Genomic DNA, 19,195 nt, shown 5'->3' on the forward strand with positions numbered 1-19,195 from the left:
GTAAGCCTGAAGCTAGATGACTCTTGACAGTCATGGAATTCATGTATTTGTGACTCATTTCTTCATTGTTTTTTCTAGCTAAGAGTGGCTGGATCTGCATCCAAGGTTTGACAACTGTTCTGAAACTGTCCTTTGCGAGAGTGAGGTAATTTGTCTGTTCTTTAAAGGGCCTAGAGAGCTATCTTGAGTGACAAATGCACTTATCAGGGAGCACCAGGCATATTTGAAGATGTGGATGTTTTCTTTGATGTTTGCAGGCTCTTGGTCTCGATAGTAATTTGTTGTTTTGGAAACCTTAATAGTGGAAAGTATATCATCATTGTTGATGAGAAGGAAGAGAATTCAGGTGTTTGTAGTTTTTGGTGTGGGACGTCCTTCAATGAGTAGCTACACATGATTTTTGTTTCTGATGGAATATGTTGTGTTTGAAAAATCGTGGATGAATTCTTCCACATGTAAATTGCAGACTGAGACTGTGCATTCAGCCAGGATTTGGTGATCTACAGAATGCCAAAATCATTGTAAAAATTAGATCTAAGATTTCATGATGAGCTTGGGTCGACGTGCATTTACTAGCAGGCATAATTCAAAGGTGTTTATACGAAAAGGGCAGAGTTGCGACTGTTCATAATAATGAAGATGTTTTTAGTGTTTGTACATTTGGAGCCTTCGTGGGCACCAGTAGATGTGGCAAAAGTTAGGAATAGGGAAGGGCTCTGCAAGCAGCTCAACTGTTGATTTTGCTGGGTGAATTGTATAGTACAGAGTTAACTTCAGAATTATATAGTAGTGTTGCGGATTAAAAGGAAGCTCCAGAGAGATGAATGACTCACATGACTAGATGTAAAAAGTCTGTCTGGGTACATAATGGGGTCTGGTACATTAGCTGGTGGCAGATCAACAGAGTATATCAGTGAAAAGAATTATATTTTAAGTTCTGCAGATTTAATTCAAAGCATTGTAAAGTTGCTTGGCTATAGCGAGGAACAGGCAGCTAAGTTAGTTTGCAACAGTGAGGCAGGAAGTAAGAAGAGACGAGTACACGATATAGGAGGACATCAGATGAGAGCAGGAGTAGGAACAGGGGTAGGGCAGGCGTAGAAGTAGTTGTGTAGACGAGGCAAAACTAGTATGTAGAAATATCATGCAAAGCAGAAGGAAGATTAGGTTGGCAGAGGATAACCGAAAAGTATGAGAAAGAGAGTAGAAGTAGGAGTGTAAGAGTATGTAGGAGCGAAATTAAGAGTAAATAGGAGTAGGAATAAAGTAAATAAATGAATAGTTAGGAGTATGTCTAGGTATAGGTCTAGAAGTAAAGGATCAAAGGAATGTTTGGTATGGATGAATAAATGCTTCAAGCCGTACCAACAGCCAACTGTAACAATCATCACACCACCTGCCTGGGAAACCTGCATTGAAACCCTCTATGTTGAGCCCCCCAGCACTGAAGAGGTGAGTGACAACAGCAGGAAAAGAAATAGCGGCCCAAAGGAGCTAAAGCAACATAAGGGAGACAACGTACCTTCAGAACCTCCTGAAGGGGACACTCCCAACATATCAAGAGCCCAAGTAGCATATGCCATCAAACGGATGCAAGCAGTTGGTGCACCTGGGCCAAACGGCATTCCACCAAAGGTGTATAAAGGGGCAGGGCTAAAATGGGCGTCAATAATGACCCCCCTTGTTTCAGGAAGGCTAACTGGGAAGAGGCATCCCAGAAACATGGCATGGGTCGCTGTTAGTCCCTATTTATAAAAAAGTCTCCCGGTCAAGCCCGGAAAACTATCGGCTAATTGTCCTCCTGGATGAAGAGGGGAAGTGCTATGCTAGTATTTTATACCAAGAACTGAAGCTTTGGGCAGAAGAAAAAAAATTATCCCCTACTCTCAAACAGGTTTCCAGAGGGTCTGCCACATTGATGAAAACCTGATCTGCTTATCTCACTTGATAGAGGACAATTTAACAAAAAAAGGGAAGGCTCTATATCTTGGGCACATTGACTTCAAAACGGCATTTGATAGCGTGTAGCGTGCTAGACTGTGTGAAAAAGAAGGCTGCATACTGGCTCCAATACTTTTCAATTTGTATCTGGCGGACCTCCCAGAATGCCTATCACAGGAGTGAGCATTTCCACCAAAGCTCATGGGAACTCCAATTCAATCCTTACAGTATGCGATTGACACAATACTGTTAGACCAATTCATATTGGGACTCCAGAGGCTCCTGACGGCCTTGACATTGTACTGTAAAGAAAATACGCTAATAATAAATGTAGCAAAATCGAAGGCGATGATAGTAACAATACAAAGGGCCAGGAAAGGTTTCTGGAATATAGCAGGGAAGCCCATTGAAGTAGTGACCACCTACAAGTACATTGGCGTCTGGTTGGACCACAGAGGGCGATTAGCTGCGCATATTACCACACAGAAGGGGGCAGCGAACGCCCTAGAGGGAGCATTCTGCAAAGTAAGAACATCAATGGGCACACCAGACTTTGCCCTCCTTCTTAAGGCAATAGACTCAAATTGTTTACCTACAGTGGCTTATTGGGCAATGGTCTTTAGAGGTAAGTTGTCAGCCTGGCTGGGTAGAGCGAAGTCGTCGTGTTACTGCAGAGTGTTCTTGTTACCAAACTCCATATTGCACACACTAATCTGCATGGAATTCAAGCTGACATCACAGCAGTGGCTGCTACAAGCTAAGTTTGTAGCCTACTCCTTAAAAGATAAGCCGGTCCAGGGGAATACATTATAAAGCCTCATATGGTCACTAATAAAAAACCCTGCAACATAATTGAACAAATTCCAAACGCATTGTATTGAGATATTGGAGGGACAAGAAATCTGGGAAAGTTCTCTACCCACAGCTATTGCTGCAAAACTATTAATAAAACAAGCAAAATTATTGTCAGCGGAACGTGACTTATTGGTAACAAAAAACCTAAGTCATGGCAGCTGGATGTCAAAGCTCTACAACTGTGGGGCACTGCTGTATTATCTCTTGACGCCACTGAAGCCAACACTGAAGCTCCAACTAATGAGTTTACGTTTTGGCCTAGTTCCTCTGAGCACATATAGGAATGGACAGAACTACCGGGAGCAGAAGGTTACACGATGTCGCCTCTGTGGAAACAGGCAAGAGTTACTAATTCATGTTTTGTGTCTCTGCAAGAAATTGACCACTGTAAGGACATTTTGGCTCCGCCCCATTTGGCGCATCATCAATGTTCGGTCCTGCCAAGATGCATTAAGAGAGTGCATGAGAGGTGACTCAGTGCAAATGGCTGCACATTTAATGAAATGTACGACAGCGGCAATAATATTGATGCAATCTGAATATATCTCTTAATTTCAATGCTGCCTGCACACCAATTCTGGGCACTTTTCTAAAATATTGAGACTTTAACTTATGTTTTTTGTGATGAATAGGACTACAAAGTGTCTGTAAGGCAATATCAGGTTTTTTTTGTTATACAGTTTTTTTTAAATGCAATCAATTGCAATGATTTTAAGTAATTGTGCAATACAATCTATCTTATCTGGAAGTAAAAGTAGAAGGAAGAGTATGAGTAAGTAGATATAAGTAAGACAAGTAGGAGCGTAAGTACGAATAAGAGTAGAAGTAAGCAAGAAAGAATAGAAGTAACTAAGAATTAGTGCGCTATCAACTGTAGGTGTAAGAGTAGATGTAACAACAGGAGTAATTGGGATTATAAGTAGGATAAACAGGAGTCACATTAAAATGTCAAGTCCTGCTTTAATGTCACATCCTGCTTGACATGTCTGCTGAGGCTTTTCATATGACACTTGGGGTGCTCTTCAAAGAAGCCTCCCCTGTCACAGCCAAATGTTAGCAGGCACTTGGGACGGGCCTTCTGTTACTCATGTAATCGACAGGCACCAATCCCAGCAAGAGAGACGCTGTCCCTAGAACTGGATTGAAGTGACCACTGGAGAAGGGTTGCTCATTTCCCTGGCCAAATATCCGGAGTGAGCATAGTAGCTCTGTGTATGGAAGAAAGGTTCTTCCATCTTGGTTTTAGGTAGAGAGGGGCACTGTGGCATTGTCTGTAGTAGGACAGAAAGTTATGTTATGTAAATAAATGTATTAAGCGCATGAATACCCAGAGGTGTCTTGGTGCTGTTGGTCCAGAGTAGGCAAGTTCATGTAAGGCAAGGGTCTCTATTTATTAAACAGCCATGTTTTCAGGGCCTTCCAGAAAGCAGACATGGTCGGAAGTGTTCTACTGAAAAAGGGACGATCATTACAAAGTTTAGTGACTGCCACCCTAAAGCATCTGCCACCCCAGCTGGTCTTAAAATCTAGAAGAGTTGCTATCAATTTAGTTCCATCTGAGTGCAGATGTCTTTTTGGTGTATATCAGTGTAATAGGCGTTTTTGGTACTGAGGACCAATATCATGAAGTGCCCTATAGGTAATGCAAAGGACCTTAAATATGATACAGCTCTTTTCTGGGAGCCAATGTAGCTTTTGCAGGTGTTTTCCAACTCAGTGAAACTTGAGAATGCCTAACAAGACCCTAGCAGCCGCATTCTGGATCATTTGCAAATTATTAAGTTGCTTCTCAGGCATACCAAGATAGAGCCCATTGCAGTAGTCTAGTTTGGCAAGAATCAGTAACGTAATCACCATTATCTTGCTGCTTACAGGGATAAAAGGTAGTATTTTCTTGATTACCTTAAGAAGAAAAAAGCTAGAAGAGGAAACGCCATTGACATGTGCCTCAAAGTTCAATTTATTATCAGGAATCACGCCAAGGTTCTTTGCTTTGGCGACTGGGATGGGTACCGTCTGGCCACAAAGGAACTGCTGCAAAAGTGGATGGAACTACTCCAGGGAATTTTTTGCCTATTGGTTAGGGATAGGCTAGGAGTCAGCCCACCCACAGGCAAGGGCTGGGCATAAATGTTGCATGCCAAGCATCCTCTTCAGAACACTGCTGGACCTGTGGAAGACAGAAGACGGGCTGCATCTGTTGTTGAGACCAGTGATGAGACCTGAAAGGTTGAACCTGTTCCCACTTTTATCCAGGAAAAAGAAGAAGACTACAAGGGTCAGTTAAATGTCCTCTTCTTGAGCTACAAGGTCACAACAAGCTACTAACAGCCCTTTTCCTGAAGATCAAAGCTGTCCAGTTTCAACCGGACATGCTTGTGGCTTCTGCTGTGGTGAGTCTTGACCCCAAAGTGCTGTTCCTGAGGTCCTGGGACCCTTGTCTGAGTCAAAGCGTACTCCTCCTAACACCATGAAAAATATGAGACTTAGAAACTTTTTGGGTCCAAGACTTGTAGGACTGGTACAATGCGGGCATTGCCACTGGGCCAAAGATTCCAGTTCCTTAATCTCATAGTTTTTCCGCAGCAGCAAATCCATTTCAGCTGGACGTCGTAGAGAGGCATTCATCCTCATGTAGCACTGTTCGACTGCAGCTTATAGCCTTTCCCTGCTGGAGGAATCTAAGCTCCAAAAAATGTAATACGTCTGACCATAGAAATCTTCACCGGGCAAAGGCACCGAAAATATTTGGCCGGTGAGGGACATTCCTTGGGCACAAATTTTGAATTTCTCCAGCTCAGAGCTTTTCTCCTAAAACTCAATGGACTCTCCAGATCTTCCTCCGATGGCTATCTGGCTTCAAGGAGTCCTTCTCTGCCACATTCTGCCGCCTTGCCCCACTGAGTATTTTTTACCTTTATTTCAGAAAAAATGTCAGAAAGTAAAACTTTGAAACAGGTCGAATCTGGTTTCTGTGTCTGATCCTCCTCCATCGCAGTTAACCTTAAATCGTACCTAATTCCCAGCCAAGTGTAACCAGATGACCGTTCTTGGAGATTAATGCTTTTTGGTGCTATTTTTGTTTAAAACTTTTAATATTCATATCTCCAGTTACCCTTATTGGATTTTTGTCATTTTGGTGTAATGTTGATCATTAATTTATTTTGCCATACCCATTTTCTAAGTTAAGCCTGTCTGCTCTGTGCCATAGCTACCGGGGGAAAAGCTCAGGCTTAAATTACTGAAACCAATACTGGACCTAACAATAATAGTGACATTATTACTTGTGGTTGGACTACCATCCACTCCAACTAAAAATCCACTTTCTCACAGTCGCAAATGCAGAAAGTACCAGTAAAATGTGAAGCTGAAAAATAGAAAAAAATGGAAATAAAGTGGGACATAATTTTTAGAGCAGTGGACCTTAATAAAGGTAAACTGGTTTAAACAGGGCCTAGTGATTTCACTAAAGAGCAGGGATATTCAACAGCACTTCATATTCCCCAAACTATCATATTCCTGGAATAGCTTCCTATCGTAACGAAGGGCAACGGTATTGTGCAATACAATATACTCTCATGGCTAAATTAACAGTTCTTTTGAGTGGTGCTTAAAGATTATCATATGAACAAAATGCCCCACTTTAAAAACGTGTGTAGTTATAGCACTTCACTAAAATCAAGCACAACATGCACACTGGACGTCCGGTCTTCATCTGTTCTCGTATTTCTGTAGTTGCTTTACAACACTGCACTTGCTGTTTAACTTACATTGAAAGGTCTTACCGTTGACACCCAGGCAGCTGTTAAAGTAATGAGTGCTTGATCATTTAAAATATTAAAGAAGGAAAGTGTCTCAGACAAATAAGATCATATGCTTAATTTGTAGACATGTTAGGATAGTAAATATTTATGTATTTCTTTATTTATTAGTTATTCATTTATTGTTTTCTCTTGTACAAATGCCAACTATCAGTGTTTTTGGAGTCTTGTATAAAGTATTGAGATGCAAGAGACAGAGGTTTATTCAATGTGACAATTTGATAGAGAACATTAATCTACAGAAACTGGTTATTCTTGAGAAATGTGTACATGTCTATGAAATGTAAAGAATAGCCATGAATGGAGAAACATGATAAGCGGCTATGTAACTAGATATTAACATCAAACAATGTTGAAATTTAGAAAACGCCTTATTTGAAGCATGAACAGTCATGTCTAAAAGAAAGAAGTTTAACAGCGACTAGGTTGATTACAACTGGACATAAATAAATTAATTTGATCAGTGTTTCCAAACTGTGGGTATGTTTGCAAGCCAGTTTTTGGTAGGTTTCAAACTGAAGCAATATAAAATAAATGGCTTTACCATCTGTATTTATAGTGTCACATTTGAAGCGCTTCAAAGACAGAGGTCAGATGGCAGGCAATGTCTTGAGAAAAATCGTTGCTTATTTTTTAACATGGGGATTGGTATTTACAAACTCCTCTCATTTTGCAGTCAGAGAAAGAAAAGTATAGTGAATTATATGACAATCTTGCTAGGGTACAGGGAGTGTGAATGAAAAGGCTGTAGGAGGATACTTTTGCAACACAACAAAATGTAAGCACTTGTAAATGAACAGTACAAAATCTCCAGTTAGGACAGAATAAATGAAACACTTTTTTTAAAATTCTGAAGTGTGATGGATACAATGACTTTAATAGGATCAAAACAAATCAAGGCACTTGGTGATGCACAATTGATAAAGATTCTCTGAAACCCAATTTCTATACATTATCGTTTGTGTGCAATATAGTTTTATAGGCAAAATTGTATGTCTTTGCAAAATTAGAGGTCATTTCAATGGAAAATGCAATCTCTGTAACTGACAGTGAGCTACCACATGATGTTACATAAAAATATTGCCCGTCTCATGTTGATTAAAGTTAGGTGGGTCATCAAAATTTGTTGTTCTAAAAATTGGGTCATGGTTCTGAAACATTTGGGAAGCACTGAATTAGATAGATAATATACAGTGAATAATTACAGTTACAAGTAAGGGTAAGCATAGTAAAAAAATTATGGTATCCTATATAGAGACAAGATGTGAAGGCTACAAGGTTCCTTACAAGGAATTAAATGATCATTTTATACAATGTGAAATTTAAACATCTTGTAAATGGAAATATTTGTGAATTAAACACATCTTCTAATTTTGTGATCTATCACATGCTCCACTTTTCCCTTGTATGGACATCTTTCAGAATTGAAGCCCAGCAACGCTCATGCTTTTTGCTATTTCAATACTTTATGTCCAACCATAAGTTTATTTTTGAATAATAAATACCTGCTGATTTTGTGTTCTGTGCATAGCAGAATAATGCTTAGTTTAGATTGATATTTTCTGCTGTACTGGGCAACATTAAGTAACTTATTGATTTTCCCTAAACCTGTTTGCAACACCATCAATATCTATAGACAGAGGATGAGTACTCATCTCCATTCAAGGCTTTACAGTATGGAAGACTAACAACTTTCTCCTCCCATCTAAAGACCAACAATGTAGAAGATGGAAATAGACACCAACTAAGACCTAATTTAAAAATATTTAGAGGCCAATTCACAAAGGCATTAATATGTAAGTGAAGTAGTACTACTTCACGGACTCATAAATGAAACGGCCTCAACACAACTAAAATGGGAATACTTAAGGAATATTCATATTCCTTAGTAAGGACTTCGCACTTTTACTAATAGGGAGTTGAGAATTTTGGGGCCAATTTACGAAGGCATTTATAAGATTATGAAGTGGTACTCCTGTAGTACTATTTCACATACTCTTAAAAGCCTTTGTGAAATAGGCTCATAATTGTGTCATTTTTGGGCTTTAGGTAAAGTAAATACCCAAATCTACAATAAAAGTAGAAGTCACATAGAGAATCTTTACCCCAATGCAAACATAACCAGATCCTCTCTACGTTTACAAACGTTAGGCATTTGTTTGGATGCATCTAAACATTTACACCATGCACAAATGGTCTTGTATTTATGATCATAAGAGGCTGTGGTTAATATTTCTACCTAGCTTATCTTTCACTCATATGGAAAACACAGAGCTGAATAGCAGAGTTCTTGCAGACAACAGTTTTAAATATTGAAAAGCTAGCCATCTTATCTTTGTATATAATCTAGGTAAAGGGGACCTTTTCAGAGTATGGTGCCAGAATATCATGGTCAGACATCCAGCACACAAATTGTGTTCTAAATATTGTGTACAAAAAAACCTCCCCATTGAAATTAATAAAGGAAAATCTACAACTAATGAGACAATATTATTGCAAGCAATATTAGGGACACAATGCCTAATTCACAAAGTACATTCTGCAGTAGGTAAAGTTAAACTACTGTAGTACTACTTACTACAAAATGCAGTTCACAAACCACAAACCTACTAGTGTAAATCTCCATCTCCACCTCTCCCATCTATTTTATTGGGAGATCCTCACACATGTAAGTTGGCTACTTAGCAGTAAATGTAGGATGGACTAGGAGAGTGGATGGAAAACGGCGCACACTTACTACTACATAGTAGAGATTTAGGGATGATTAAGGAGAAGTTTAGGGAGGGCTCGGGCGAGATTTGGGGAGGGATGTGCACCCACCCATAAAAGAGTGAGCCCATTCCTATTCTCAAACTGCACGTTTATAGTTACTACAGTGCAAACTAACCCAAAACAGTAGTACATATATTCCTGCTCAGAGCTGGAGTAAGTCCAGCACTGGACACAGGGACAGAGATCTACCTGTGGTAAAGTATAGGAAACATTTTTAAAAGTTTATTAGACTTGAAAAAAATGTAAATTTATCTTATAGATTTATTTTAAATATAGGACAAAATACAAACAAAACAACTCCTATAGTATTATTAACCTAACTTTGAATGAATTAAACATTTAATTAATTTAAATATATATGAATTAATCACAAGTGTAAGTTACCTTTGTGAATAACCTCAAATATTTATCTCAGACACAGTATTCTGACATTTAAACCCTTTAGGTATACCTAGAGTTAAGAAGTGATTACTAAAATCAAAAACCTTTAGAAGGCAGTGTGAAACAGTGCTGTTGGTTGAGTGGGGTGGAAACCCTGCTCAAGCACCAGCCATAACCCTTGTCAAGGTGTACCCTAAATTAACCTGCGCTTAACTCTCTGGTAGTTTAGAACAAAACCAATCAGGATTAACGTTTTTAAAGTATTATACAGCACACAAACAGTAATGAAGTGAAAACACAACAACTAAAAAATCCCACACCAATGTAGAAAAATAGAGTACGTTTTGATAGATTGATTGAATTTTAATAAATTATTTGACACTAAGATGACAAAAACCAAATCAATAGAATGGAGTTATGAGTCTTTAAAGTTTAGGGTAAAAACTAGTGCCACCGACATCTAGTGGCACGAGACCAGGGCAAAGTCGAACAATATGTCAAATCTCGTGTCGGATACAAGAAGAAGATTGGGCCGGGTCAGCACTTACCTTTGGACTTAGAATACATTTTGTGGAAAAATGATGTCTGAGAAGGTACGGTTCAGTGGGGCAGGGCTACCGGTGGAGTTCGAGCAGGAGACGTCATTGTTAGGGAGCCGCTGGATGAAGTCACAGTAAGGATTTCTATGTTTGGAATTAGTCTCCTTCTTGAAAGTCGAAAAATCTCCAGTGGGACGAAGCTGCAGACTTTAGTCGATGGTGCCGGATACCCCTTCTGCGAAGAGCCCCTGAACAGGATTTGCTACAGTGGAGAAGAACACAGCAGGAGCTGCTGTGAAGTCAGGCCGACCGGCAATGCACCTTGGGTGGATCAATGAGCTGGTAGGTCCCGGTGCACCTTGGGAGGATCAATGAGCTGGTAGGTCCCGGTCTGCTCTCAGTTCTCAGAACACTTTTGATCCACAATTTTAGCTTTTGGCTATCTGGGTGGTTTTAGCACCACTTTCAAGGGTCCAGGACTGGGGAGGCACCACTTAGAGGGTCAGGGCTGGGTGAGGGTGATTGGAGCCTTTTCCATACCTGAGGCTCTACTGACCAGGAAGCCAGACAACTAGCCCTTGGAGTCACTCTGGTAGTCCTGGGTTCAGGCAGTGGGGCAGACCTCAGAGGGTTCAAAGAAGGCTTCAGGCGGGACAGCAGTCATTCCAGGTGCAGCAAAGCAGTCTACAGAAGTACACAGCAGGTCTATGAGAGTGCTGCCACAGGTCCAGAAGGTGAACTGAAAAATAGGTCTGAGAGTCCTATATTTAGACCTGGTGCCTTCTTTGAAGTTAAGAGAAGTTTCCAGAGATTCCCTTTGTAGTGCTTGGAGTTCCTGCCTCCCTACCCTGGCTCCAGCCTTGCTGCAGGTACAATGGACTAGAGTGAAGTTGTGTGTGAAGTCAGAGCACTGCCTATTGATTTGCAAGTGGGGTTGTGCCCATGGGCGCCCTCCTAATCCTGCCAGAGAGGAACTATCCATGCACATCTAATCCCTCTATTGTTTGGCCATCTGGAATGAACATGCTAAGCCCAACTGCAACTATACCCAGTCATGTGATCCAGGAAAAGGCTCCAGGCACCAAAGAGGGCAGGAAATGCCATCTCAAAATTGTAACTTAAAATCTGACTTTATCATTAAAGAGGATTTAATATTACAAACTTGAGTTACCCACCTGTTACCAATCAATAGTTAGCTTGTATTAAATGTTATAAGGCAGCCTAATGTTATCCTATGGCAGAGTGAAAAATGAATTAGTGAGTTTTTCACTACCAGTACAAGCAAACCTTAAAAGTACATGCCCGATCTTTTAATTACAATGCATCCTGCCCTATGGGCTGCCTGGGGCTTAACTTAGAGGTGACTAATATGTAATTAAAAGGGAGTTTACTGCTTGGCAAGGGGTTTATTTTGGTAAGTCATATTGGCAGTTCAAAACTACATACAGGCTGCAATTGCAGACCTGGGACACGTTTTAAAGGGCTCCTTAAGTGGGTGGCATAATAAGTGCTACAGGCCACTAGTAGCATTTAATTTACAGGCCTTGGGTATATGGTATACTACCTTGCTAGAGACTTGTAAGTAAACTAAATATGGCAATCAAGCGTTACGCAATTTTACCATGTTTTAGGGAGTAAGCACAATGACTTTAGCACTGGTTAGCAGTGGTATAGGACACAGAGTCCTAAGGACAGCAAAAACGAATTCAGAAAAATAGGAGGGTGAAGGCAATACATTTGGGGTTGACCTCGCAGAGGAGGCCAAGTCCAACAATAGCTAACTTAATTATAAACATAGATGGTTTTTAGGTTGTTTAGAAAATGGGACTAGTACATATGTTTTCAACCCAATAAATAAGTGAACATGCAGTTTATCTCTGTCCTTAATGATTTATAACAGAACTCTTCCATTGCATCTATGATTAGTCCTGGCAGAGTATGTGTGACAGTGTTGCTGATTGGTTAACCAAATATAGTATTTTATTATGTTATAATTAAGCACTGTCTAAAGGACTAAGGAGGTTTTGCACTTTTTTGTACCTTTTTTAAAATTTTGTTTTTACTTACTTCACAGCTTTGAGAAAGCGGAACAGCAGCTCCACGAAACACTTATTGACTGATTTTAATAAGAAGTCTCAGTAAAATCTAAAGTGGGGATATGAACTGTGGATACATTTGGCAACATGCTACTGATCGTATTGCTTCTTGCACTTATTGCTGAACAGAACGTATTGTGTATTATCCATTGTGACTTAGAAAATAAATAAAACCACTTTTGAAAAACATTAGTTGTCATCATTTTGAAATAACATAGCAGTTTGGTACTTCAAAGTGCTACCCACTACCAGTGGTGTTTGTCGTACCTTTCTCTTAGGTACACCTCAGCAATGAGGTAAATTGTATAGAAATATACTGAGCACTGAACCACTAACCGGAGCTTGGAGGCAGAACTGAAGGGTCGGCATTTTTTTTATTTTGCACCAAGGCCCCAGGCAGATACAAATTATTGCATGGCTTTGTGCATTAATTCTGCTTACCCCGATTACGAGTTTTTTTTAGCATGTATGTATGTATCTACATGCTGTTTTTAAACATGGTGTTTCCGCATGCAGAACTTTACACATGCTAAATTCAGGTGAAATATCTCATGACGATTATTCATTTATGGAAAAATGTATAACTATTTATTATAAGTTGTTGGAAATGTAGAAGGACAGTAGAAAACAGCACCTTAATGTTCCTCCTGCTCAAAGCAGTTGGTAACTCTACAAAAGTACCACATACAACGCAGTAGCTGTGCAAAAGAAAAAATAAATGTTTTTTAATTATATGTCAGTACCATTAACAAATATTGGTAAACCTATCAGCTATCATTATTCAGATTAATATAACATTTAGGAATAAAAAAAAAACACAAATGTCAATGCTCGTTTTTTCCCAATTTAAATAAACACAAAGAACCCACGAGCCTTCAACATTGAAACAAATAAGCACAAAAGTAGTGCAACAAACAAACCCTCACAAACACCAGGCGCTCAATGCTGTCCCCTAACTACTCTCTAAGTAAGGCATACGATACTTAAGGTAACCCATCACCCTACTTAACTATTTACTTACAATCAGTAACTGTTTATTAGCGTGTGTGTGACCTGCATAATGAAGCTGTGCAGTGCGTGCAGACCTACTGTGATGAACTGAGCATGGGAAGGTGTCAGTGGGTGATTTCAAAGCCTGCTGTAAGGCATGTGTATGTGCGTCCAAGACACCCATCACTGGAAAATAGCTTTGAACGATGTTCATAGCAAAGTGTGCGTTTCAGTGGTAATACACTTCACATCCCTTCTGTTGACCCTCTCTTCAGACGGGTGTTGCACATGGTATCTTATCTCCAAATGTATGTCCCCATGCACCTGTATGCAGTGCCTTACTGTGGAAAGGGCCTCAGCTCCCTGTATTATTGCAAGTTTTTACTCATTAAGGTGATTTGTTCACCAAATTAAACTATTGCTGCTGTCAATTTGCTTGATTGTTCGAACAATGTGGCATATCTGCCATCTTTGGCAGCCATTTATAGGCTTATTTGCTGCAGATAGCAGTACTGTTTGTGGAAAGGGTGGGGGGGGGGGGCTGGACGAGGTGATTGCTCCACATCCCAATGTCCATGGGAGCGACCACTTTGATCACCCTCTGGTTGAATGGAAACCTTCTATGTGACTGGGACAGAATCAAAATCTGTGATGTTGGGCACAGGGTCAGAAGTTTGCGTGTCTGTGGCTGCAGTGACAGTTGCAGTAGTGGTTGGTGAAGTTCCTGCTGTTTCATCGGACATGGCTGATGTTGCTGTTATTGACAAGGTGGTTGTTGTAGTGATTGTGCTGACTGTGGCAATGATAATGGTGGCACTGAAAGCATGTGAATTAGTTATGGATAATGACTGGGATTCCCTGCTTGTTCCTTTTCCTAATGGTGGTGGTGCACCACTAGTTGAGTGATGATCACTGGTGGCAGCTGAAAGAACGGTTTGGGTACATTATATCAGTATTACTTGGCTATGTGTATTAGGCACAAAGAGAGACATCTGCAACACTTGAAATAGTTTTGCAGAAACAAAAGAAATCTTTTAGTATGTATCAATGAAACCAATTAGTCTTTATTTACTAACTCATCCTTTCATTTTGCACTTGTGTTAATAACTAACATGTAACTTCGAATTCACCTTATCCACTGATACACTATGATGCATTCCAGCCCATTGCTTGTTGAATTTACTACTGTAGACAAAGACCTACCACATGCACATCAGATCTGGCACGTAAAATAGGATAGCTCCATTGGCACTGGCAAGCCACATCTTGTCTATTCTGCAAGAAAAGCAAGCCCATATATGTTTCAGCTTCGTTGGTTTATTTTTAGGCGTCACTTAAAAGCCTGTTTCTAAATTGTTCCAAAGATGTAAAGACAAACAGCTAAAGTGATTCATCACAGTTAAAACAATTGGGGTCACCCACCGAATGAGCAATTCAGTTTCTAGAACAAATTCAGATTCAGTTCAGCTATTTATTATAGAGAACAAAATAATCATTAAACTAATTTTAGATTGGGCTAAGTGATGGATGGATAATCTTAAACCTTTTACTGCACTTTTACATTAGGGGCCAGAGATTGTTAAAATAGTAACAAATTATACATAAAGCTTTCATAAACTGTTGCCACCAGAGTCCTGTTGCAGCACAGGGACTATTTCATTGCACTAATGACTGCTGAAAGAACCATAATAATTTCCATCATACTTATACATTGGATGTATGTTCCGATTGTTAATAATAAATAACCTTTTGTAATAAAAAAAACAACAGCTGTGTGTGTCCACTGTTTTCATTGGCCAAGGTGGGGGTTCACGCATATACATACAACTCTGCAGAGAAGAATTCTCTGGCAGGGATGTCTGGCTCATGAAATTCTGAATCTGGATGAGCATAACTTGTAGTAGAGAAGAGTGAGAGACATCTGCCTGTTTTCCTTTTGCCCAAAGGGTGTGTGATACGCAATATCCTTTAGATAATCTATGTAGGTGTGCCCCAAACAGAGGTCGAGGACAGTGTTATGACCAATAATTTTAGACATCTTATATTAGCTACTTAATTTATACTTAAATGATAGAAGCACCCCATGTAGTTCAGAGGAGGTTATGATCATGCTCTTTCAAAGCTCAGCAAGAAGCTTTAAAGTTGTAACAACTACTGTCTTTCTTTATTTCTCAATGTTAATTCCAAATCTTTTGCTACATTGAATACACTGTTCTGTAATTTGGCCAAGTCAGTTAAGAGGTGTCCACTCCAAGTGGACATATGAATCACAGGAGCCATAGGTCTTAGGTCCCTGTATAAGCTGCTGCTGGAAGTCATGGCAGTAGATTTTGTTAACAAATTTGAGAGGAAAAATCTGATATATTTCTGGCAGGTACTAAAGCATATTGATCTGGGCTGGAAATGTATCTATACTTTTGAGGTATCCACAAGTAATTAATTATAGACTGTTGCTAGTTGATAAGCAAGATTAAACATACATTCCAGCATAAGCAAGGTTGAGACAGGGCTGTGATTTTTCTTGTACATAGAACTTCCGGTCAAGGGTATCTAGATTGATCAAATAAATCATTTGGGACAGGAAGATCTTTATGACACTCTTATAATTCTGTAAACAGCTACACCTGCAATTTTACTTCCACTAGCCAAAGAGATAATAGCTACATTTGGGGCTCGTTACTACTGATAAGTCTTAAGTGAAGTGTTGGAACTATCACATAATACCAGCATTTTAAAATCTGTGATCAACTATCTTGAGGGGTAACCTTTTGCTCCTAATTTGTCGATTAATTTCCAGGCTTTTAAATTGAAAGACAAATAGGGACCAAGAGGTTACCTCTCAAGACTCCTGAGGAGATCATTGAAAAAAACCCTGGCACAACAATAGGCAGCACTATTGCAAATACGAGATAGACCTAAACAATCCCATTTAGTATGTGTGTCAATCTTTGGAACACATTCTATTAAAACCCAAAAAGATTGTTAAAAAATACTGGAACATTTCTGTAGATTCCATCTATAGTGAGAAACCACTATTTGCATTCAAGAGAGGCTCAAATTTAAAAGCTCATTTGGTCACAGCATACATAGAACCCGGCACTCCCGCAATTCAACAAATGCTACACTTCACACCAGTTATTGGCCATTACAAATGTAATAACTATGTAGCCTTCAATACCACCGAAACAGTAAAAGAGTTTGACGTAAATTATCTTCATTGTGTTATTAAGCACATTTACCACTGCAACACCTCAAATGTAATTTATTACATTGAATGTCCCTACGGTCTACCTCATGTTGGGAAACAACTCAAACAGTAAGAAAAAGAATTATGCTACATCAATCATGCATAAGATGTAAGGTGGAACATACTCCGTTCGCTGAACACTTTATGCAACTTAAACATTCAGGGAAAGACATCACGTGGTGGGTTAATGATGTTATCAAACCTTCAATAAGATCTACCAATACTAACCCTATTTCGACAATTAAAGAAAACTGATGGATTTGAAGATTGAATAGTGTCAAAAAAAGTCTTAATAGCTTTGTTGAATGGAAGACTCTAGCCACCTTATGAGGTCAACTGTTAATTAAGAAATATGGAGATCTAGTTTCCATATATGTGAAGAACGGACGGCCTTTCAGTTTAGATCTAATGTTCTGCAATTTACTTCTGTTTTTACCTATCTTTGTCTACTGTTGTATTTTGAAAGATGGGCCTAATAATACTGTATATACACCGTGAACCATCTTTCAAGGCTCATCAGTCCATCTTGACAAGGCACATTGTTCAAAAGGAGCATTGGAGAAGATCTGATTTCAAGAAATAGAGAGTAGTGATCACCTAGACTTAGGACATCAGTTTTTCAACTATAATCATACTATGGTATGTGATTCTATTTATTGCATTATCTCTTGATGCCCTGTTTTGAAAAGGTGTAATTGGTTTGATGTACCTAATCTAATTTTAAAATATGAAGACGGTTCTTTCTTTCATCTATTATTGTTCTGTTTTCCATCTCCAATATAGCCGACACTTTGGCAAAATATATTTGCTATGCGCCATTAGGTGGTTCACTCATGGAAATATTTTATTAGATTGCTATTTATTCCTCTTCTGTGCCCCCACACACAGATTTCAATACCCTACCCTTTTTAAACTATGTTCAGGGACTTACTTCTCAGCCATGATTGATTATATTATAATCTCCTGTTTCACTCCCAATATGGCTGAATACCTTGATGCGGACTAGATGTTGTCAGTTTTTATAGCTGACGTCAGGACATGCTTCCCAAGTGGTGTACCGGACGGACACAATGCCTTGGAGTAATCAACATTTTTGCTGATTCGCAATGATCTAGTAAATTTGCTTTTGACATTCTTTAATTTTATTGTTTCACACTAGCAATGTATTAAGTTGGGCCCCTTGTTGGTGGGTGTCTCATCTGCTTTAGCCAGTTTCATTCACCTAACTGCATGCAAACATACTATATAGGGTTGTTTATGTTCTTCCATCTTAATATATGACTGCTGATTTAGCTAACCGCTGCCTGCCGAATCAGAGAAGGGTTGAATATTATCCTTGAACATGGTACCTGGGACGAGAGGACCATCGTGCTACTTATTGTAAACAACAGGTGTCTATTTATCCCTTTAACTCCTTAATTTAGACACAATCTAGACAGTGACACCTTGTACTAAATAGTGTCCTAAATATTATACAAGATACCTTTTTGATAGCTCTTACATAATTACTTTTAGGTTGGATTACTTTCAAGTAGGAGTCTGGATTTGTATCTAAGCCCATTGCAGACTGATGCAAATCATTGCTTACCTGGAAAACTGTTGTTTTCAACATTCCAGACATTGCTCTTATAAATCTTCATAGTAAGTGCATTTATTGTCTGGTACACACTTATATTTTTGAGTTGCATTTGATTACCTACAGTTGGATGCACGATGGCTTTTCTTGCCTTTTTGTTCCTCTTGTTCACCTGCACGTTCTGAATGACAGAAGCTATTTTCTTCGACCACAGCATGGTGGTTTCCTTTACATCGGGCGTTGCCCACTCTCTGTCTTTTGTGTTTTTAAAGTGATTTCAGGTGTGTTGGACCTGGCCCTTTTGGCTGGTTCACCCCTAAACTTTGTGGATTTATCCTAGCCTTTTTCCCTATCTAGTGTTAGTGGTTTTAGGCCTCTAGGCACTTTAGCACTGTGTCCCAGTGTAAAGAGTGTGCGCTCTGTGTTACCTTTAGTGAGACTGGCCTGCCCTCCCATAGGAATGCATGGGGGATATGTGTGTCCATGATAATTCCTGGTGTGAGAGGAGTGCAGGGTCAAGTTTAGTATGTGCGAACTCGTAAGAATAAATGCTGCGCAATGATGTGCGCAGATTTATTATAACTATAGGAGAAGTGCCACTTCTAGAAGTTCCCCTTTCTGTGTGTCTGCCTGCCTGATGTGGAGTGCATGTCTGGCTTGTGATTGACAGGTGCTGGATTGTGTGGGGAATTCCAGGAACCAGGGTGAGTCAGCCCAGTGGTGAATAGAGAGCTGCATGCAGATGGGAGGGAGGAGTTGTACCTGGGACCTGAATAGGACTGTGCCTTCCCTCCACAATGCTGGCTCCACCCCCTGTGGTGCGTCTGAGCACCTAGCCCCCACCTGACAAAGGGGAGAGGAGCTGAGCACAACAAAGTGCTCCAAAGCGCCCCCAAACCAGTTGCATCTGGTTTTCCCCCAGCCCTGTGCTGTGTGAACAAAGGAAACCTGTGTATAAGAGAAGGGGCTGTGACCTC

General features: G+C 39.7%; 1 protein-coding gene across 11 annotated transcripts in view; it reads right to left on the reverse strand.

Annotated features, from left to right (window-relative positions):
- The window catches only part of SYK (spleen associated tyrosine kinase), a 430,546-nt gene that overhangs the window by 365,232 nt on the left and 46,119 nt on the right, over nt 1-19,195 (reverse strand). For 3 of the 11 annotated variants that reach the window (XM_085632733.1, XM_085632726.1, XM_085632727.1), the window contains exon 2: nt 14,599-14,670. The exons of the other annotated variants lie outside the window; for them this stretch is intronic. The gene's annotated coding sequence lies outside the window, so the exon portion shown is untranslated. The remainder of the gene's footprint in view (nt 1-14,598; nt 14,671-19,195) is intronic. 11 annotated transcript variants of the gene reach the window in all.

The sequence above is a fragment of the Triturus cristatus genome, chromosome 2_1, assembly GCF_964204655.1.
Source record: "Triturus cristatus chromosome 2_1, aTriCri1.1, whole genome shotgun sequence".
Classification (NCBI taxonomy): Eukaryota; Metazoa; Chordata; class Amphibia; order Caudata; family Salamandridae; genus Triturus; species Triturus cristatus.